Source organism: Prionailurus bengalensis, chromosome X (genome assembly GCF_016509475.1).
Source record: "Prionailurus bengalensis isolate Pbe53 chromosome X, Fcat_Pben_1.1_paternal_pri, whole genome shotgun sequence".
NCBI lineage: Eukaryota > Metazoa > Chordata > Mammalia > Carnivora > Felidae > Prionailurus > Prionailurus bengalensis.
This window is the reverse complement of record NC_057361.1, coordinates 34,681,774-34,688,249: the sequence shown is the minus strand read 5'-3', so window position 1 is coordinate 34,688,249 and position 6,476 is coordinate 34,681,774. Positions and strand designations below refer to the sequence as shown.

At 47.4% G+C, this 6,476-nt stretch overlaps 1 long non-coding RNA gene across 1 annotated transcript; it reads right to left on the bottom strand.

The window, feature by feature from the left end:
* Positions 1-4,405: 4,405 nt before the first annotated feature.
* Positions 4,406-6,192, bottom strand: LOC122476930. The gene is made up of 2 exons (XR_006295626.1): positions 5,735-6,192; positions 4,406-5,279 (listed from the first exon to the last, which is right to left on the bottom strand). It is a non-coding gene; the product is annotated as an uncharacterized LOC122476930 (long non-coding RNA).
* Between the last annotated feature and the right edge of the window lie 284 nt (positions 6,193-6,476).

Genomic DNA, 6,476 nt, shown 5'->3' with positions numbered 1-6,476 from the left:
TTGCCTCTTCCAAGAGACTTCACAGAACACGATGGGGCAAAAAGGGCACAAGCCCAGAATAAACAAAAACTGCAATCCCTCACTGGCTTCTGGTCTCTGGCCCTGACTCATTCCAGTCTTGCTGAGTCACTTGCTTCCTCAAGGATGCCCAGCTGCCCAGCTCCCTGCCCCTCTCTCATATCGCCAGCAAGTGGCAGGACAGGGCTTGGAGTTAAGGTGACTGACCCTCCCCTCGGCCCTGTATTTTCCAGGATACCATTTTGCTTCCTTGTAAAATCACAGTAGATGCAAACTTGCTACATTTTAGACAGCGGGGGCAGAAGGAAGGAAAGGGGGCCAGTGGTAGCAATTTAAGCAGGGGATGGCTGCCTCCTCATATCCAGCCTCTTTGTTCAGGAATTGCTTTATCTCCATTAGCCATCTGACACTCTAACATAAGTGCGCCATGAAATGCATTTAACAATCATACAATAAGAAAGACAGCCGTAGAGCAAAGTTGGGGGATTACTTTGTTACAAGTAGATTTGTATGCACTACAGACTCTATAAATTTGTTATGGCAAGCGTCTTGCCCTCCAACTTCATGTTCCAGTTGTGCTCTGAAGGCATTAAAAAACACCCAAATAATCAACAAACAGGCATGGATTCTTTTGCAACATGAGTTCGGAGGCTGTTCAAAGGTGCTGCGAGAGAAATTGTTCTGTAAGAGGGTGATAAACGGGGAAAGACACTGGTTTCCCTGTAGATCAAGACATCTGACTGTAAGGAAGGGATTTTGAGATGCTAGTTGTGGTAACGGGCGATGAAGAGACCAGGAAGTAAACAAGATGATCAAAGAGAGATGTGAAGCTGGAATGAAAAACAAAAGGAAGCAAATTAACAACATGGCGCGACATCAACGCACACTCATCAGAAGAGCTAAAACGAAAAAGAAAGACAATACCAAGTGCCGGTGGGGGAGAAATCAGGACTCTCAGACACTGCTGGTGAGGGGCAGGTTGGTCAAATCCCTCTGGAATGCCGTGTGCCGGTATCTACAAGAGGTGACTATATGCCTGCCTTGTGACCCAGCCATTTTAGCCCCACACAGACACCAACAGGAAGGCACACATCAGTTAAGCCAGACTACACGCACTTGAATATCCAGAGCAACACTATTCACACCAGCATCAAATAGGAAACTACCCAAATGCGCATCAACAGTAGAATGGATAGCTAAATGATGCTATATGCACCAAATGGAATACGATACAGCAACGAGAGCGAACTAACGACAAGTACACATGATACCCATGAACAAATCTCGCCAGCTGCACCAAGCGAAAGAAGCCAGCCACAAGACTTCATACCGTACAACTTCATTTTCCTTCTGGATGGTGTTATGAGTTGTTGAATTGTGTCCCCTCGAAGAAACATACACGTTGGAGTCCTAACCCCCAACAGCTCAACTTGTGACCTTATTTGGAAATAGGGTGGTTGCAGGCCACATCAGAGTAGGGAAGACACTTAATCCAGTACGAGTGGTGTCCAGGTTTCAGAGGGATCATGGTTCTGTCGACCCCTTGATTTTGGACTTCCAGCCTCCGGAACTGTGACACGATTGTTTGAAGCCACCCCGTTTGTGGTATTTTGTAATGGCAGCTCTGGGAAACTGATACAAGGTGACAAAACCAATCCATGTTCTTTAAAAGTAAGGCCATGGTTACCCTTGGTGGCAGGGGTGATGTCTGGAAGGGGGTGGGAGGGGGAATTTGCGCACCTTTCTGTGTGTACGTTACACTTCAACGAAACATTAACACACGCACACACACACACACACACACACACACACACTTAGGGACTTTCTGGTTATCGATGGGGCCACATTCCCTGAGAAACAGACCTGCATGTAGCAGGCAGAGAAACCTGTCAAGCATACTCAAAAATAATATTGCGGCACCTGGGAGGCTCAGTCAGTTAAGCATCCAGCTCCTGATTTCAGCTCAGGTCATGATCTCACTGTTCTGCGGGTTTGGGCCCCATGTCGGGCTCTGTGCTGACGGTGCAGACCGTGCTTGGGATTCTGTCTCCCTCTCTCTCTGCCCCTCCCCTGCTCTCTCTCTCAAAAACAAATAAATAAACTTAAAAAAAATTATATTAAAAAGTTACCATGTGTCAAGCACTTAGGTAACGCAGTGATCGGCTAATTTCTCCCAGGGACCTCCTTCAGTCTGTAACCTGGAGTACCTCTGTCCTCCTCTAGGAGAACCTCATGACTTCAGGACACATCTGCTTTCCCAAGTACCCATCTATTAGTGATCTTTTCTGCAGCCAGTGGACACAGAGCCGTGTGACGGTCGTGCCAGCTCTGGGCACAACCTGCTTGGGTTCAAATCCTGGCTTGGCCACTTTGCAGCTATGTGACCTTGAGTAAGTTACTTAGGCTCGCTGGGCCTTAGTTCCTCATTTATAAAATGGGGATAATAATGGTGCCTATACCTCATAGTGTGTTTGCAAAGATTAAATCAGTTGATACAGGTAAAGGGTCTCCATGCAATAAATGTTGGCTCTTACGGTATCGTAGCTCACTTACTGTGCCTTTAACGCTGCATGGCAGACATCCTCACCGTTCACCAGTTCTCAGCCTCCTCGGCTTCCAGGAATATGGGGGGTTTTACTTCCCTGTGTTTTATTCCTCTTTTATCGAGGACCATCTTCCCTATGATAAAATGCACTATTATTATTATGGGCTGAATTATATACCCCCTCTCCATTCATATGTCAAAGATCTAACCCCCAGGATCTCAGAATGGGACTGTATTTGAAGATCGTACCTTCAAAGGGCGATCATGTTAAAATGAGGTTGTTCGGGTGGACCCTAATCCAATATGACGGTGTCCTTATAAGAAGAGGAGATTAGGACACACACAACAGCAGACAGAAGGACGGCTAGGTGAGGACACGGTGGGAAGGCAGCCGTCGCAGGCCAAGGAGAGAGGCCTCAGAAGAAACCAGTGCCGACCACAGCTTGATCTTGGACTTCCAGGCTCCAGAACTGCGAGAAAACAAATTACTGCTGTTTAAGCACCCGCCCCACCCCCCACCCCAGCCTGTGGCCCGAGCAAACTATACACACGTTACGTGTTCAGTTTGATGAGTTTTGTCAAGATGCAGAACATTTCCATAATCCCAGAAAGATTTCTCATGCCCCTTTCCAATCAATTCTCCCCACGACCCTAAACAACACCGCACGGCACTCTTGCCGGTTCTAGGACTTCTTAATCCTGTTCGCCTGCTGACGCACATTGGAGGTACTTCTTGTTTGTGGCTCTCGGAAAGAAAGCTGCTACGAGCGTTTGTGTACAAGTCTTACGGTGGACCTCTACTTTCATTTCTCTTGGGTGCGAGCCTGGGACTGGAATTGCTGGGTCACAGGGTTAAGACGGATAATTGTAAGAAACGGCCGGTTTTCCGAAGTGGTTGGACCATTTTACGTTCCCACCGGCAAATGGGTTTCAGTTGCTCCTCGTCCTCATCAGTATTTGGGGTTATGGGTACCTATTTTTATTGTAGCCACTTTCATGGCTGTGAAATCTTGGTTGTGGGTGGCTTGTTCGTGCTGAGCATAAGCTGGATGAAAACCCACTAGAGAGGCTAGTCCTCGTGGGCAAGCAAGGCCGGGCCGGTACCGATGTGGGGAAGGCACTGCCCAGGGGTGTGTATCTACCCGTCTGAGGATGTGGGCGATGTGAAATTGCAGAGACAAATATCAATCCATATCAATCAATATTTATTGCTGAGTAAATACCTACAGTATGCAAGGTGTTCCCAGGGGATCCAGGAGAGGAGTCGACAGAGGCTCGGAAAGATTTACTCCTCTTGATTTTGCATTATCTGTGCCTCCAGCCCCTTCCATTAGCATGAATAATTAACAGCTGACAGAGCTATCAGCCACAGTAAGAGCATGCTTAGGATTCAGGCTTTGTCATGCGCCAAGGAAGAGAAAAGGCTCAGGGGTTTGAAAGTGATGATCAGGATGGGTCCTGAAGAGGAGGAAGATGAGGCATATGAAATACAAATGCAGATCGGCCCCCCGATTTTCTGTTTTTCTGAGAAAATTGCCTTTAAAGGCACGTGCCATACGTGAACGCTAACTTAGAAGTACACAGAGAGAAACCTTTCAAGGCACCCTTCCCTCTTTACCATTGCCCTCCCTGGGGAGCGGTTGGGGGTTAACAGTCGGAGTGTGTCCCTTCGGACCCCCCCCCCCGTAGGAAAGTCTTTACACACGCAAATGAACATATATAGATTTCTTTTTTTATATTAATGAGATTCTATCCTGCATATCAGCCAGAGCTGGCTTTTATTTCACGATCGTATATCTTGAACATCTTTCCCCGGCAATACATGCATCAAAGACTCCATTGTACATGCATGCCATGATTTATTTATTTAACAACACTCCTATGGATGGGCATTTAGATTGATTGCATTCTTCACTCTAGCTAGCTAGCTAGCTATAGCTAGATATGTATATATCTGGGTACACATGTGCAGACATATCTACAAGGTAGTTTCTCAGGCTGGCTTAGAAGAGGACTTTGCCGGGCCAAAGACTATGACCGTTTTAAATGTCGCTGGAAGCTGCCAAATTGCCTCCGAAATGGCTTTGCCAATGAAAACTCCCACCGAGAGTGTCCAGCGGTCCCCAATTCCCCCTGCTCTCCCCAACTCTAGATATCGTTGATCCTTCTATCTTTTTAACGCTTGCCAACCTGGCGGATAAAGAGCGGTCTCTCATTTCTGTTTATAATTGCACGGTTGTGATTTCTAGTGAGGCCGAATGTGCTTCATATTGTCTCCATCCCTCACCAGATCAGTAGGCAAGAAAACTGATTACACTGTAGTATTTTTTTTTCTTTAACAGAAGGAAGCAGGTAAGTGAGAAATGCCCCTCCTGGCCCCGGTCATCTGGTTCTTGGTGTGCAGTGCTGAAATCCAGCCAGAATGAAGTTGCTTGAACTTCTGGCGGTGACTTGGAAAGGTGGATTTGTTCAGCTGTGCTCAGACCCAAGTAATTAGCTGATCGTTTGGGCATTTAGCTCGAACACCTCGCCAAAATGCTGTTCTCTTTAAGCTCCCGGGAAGCAAAGGATGCACGTTGGTCCAGCTTATTTTCTGAGTGCCTCCTCAGTCCTTGAGGAAGCTCCCCCTTCTGCAGGGACCATACTGTGGGTGCGCTTTCTAATGGTGACGAAGATGGATGACGGCCATCAGGTCCCCAGAGCTGTTCACAAAACCCTCGTGAGGACAAAAACAATGAAAAAGTTTTCTGGGACTGTTTACACCGACATCCCACTACCGCTATCGCAATCCAGGCGCCTACCCCTCCCGCCAGTTTCCAATCCCCCCATCTTCCTTCCTTCTGCACTGGAAGGCATCTTTCCCATCTAATCATGGCGATCTGATAATAGTGATGGCCTGTCCAAATTGAGCACAGTGCTAAGCATTTTACTAGCATTATCGTCAAATTTGAACCCATGGTTGAACAACCCCAAACACTGCCCTCCTGCTCATGCACACCCGACACGCTCCTGCCTGGGAGCTTTGCTGTTGCCCGGAATGTTCTTCTCCAGACCGAATACATGGCTCACTCCCTCACCTCTTTCAGACCTCCCGTGGAATGGCACCCCTCAGACGCCTCTGATGACCTTACCTAAAATAGCGTTCCCTGTCGCTCTCTGTCCCCTACCTACCGTTTCAGTGTCTTCACGGCACTTTTCACTGCGTGGTTCTTCATTGTGCACTTAAGAGTTCATTGCTGTCTCCCTCATCTGACCGTAAGCTCGCTGAAGGCAAGGACTCCGTTCACGGCTAAATCCTCTGTGGATAGAATAGCACCTGGCAGGAGGTTCGTGCTCGATGAATCTTGGCTGAGGACATGCACCTTGAAAGCAATTTGGCAACCCGTCGTAAAACTAAGTATGTGGATGGCCCATCACTGAGCAATCCCGCCGAGAAAAATTCCCGCACAGGTCTGTAAGAGGACATATGTGGGGATGTTCTTTATGGAAGAAGAGAGCTATTAAGCCACCCCGGTGTCCATTATTAAGGGAGATGATGGGAAAAATGAGGTATGCACACACCATAGAACGCTATGCTGCACTTAGAAGGAAAAACTAAATGCCCATACAGCAAATGCATTGATCTTTGAAAAGAGTGCTGAGTGAACAGTGTTAGAAAGGAAATGACACAGCACAATACCTTTTATGTAAATTAAGAGCACACATGCCTAACATGACGCTGTGTATATCACAAAAACAAAAGACTATTTAAGGATACCGTTTATACAAACCTTCCAGAGGGTGCCTCCAGGGGACGATGGGGAACCAGGAGATTGAAGAGAAGAAGGAGAGAAATAGCAAAAGAGACAAGTTGGGCAGACTGGTGCAGGTGGGGTTCGCAAACACGGAGATGTGGTTAACGGAGGGAGCCCTG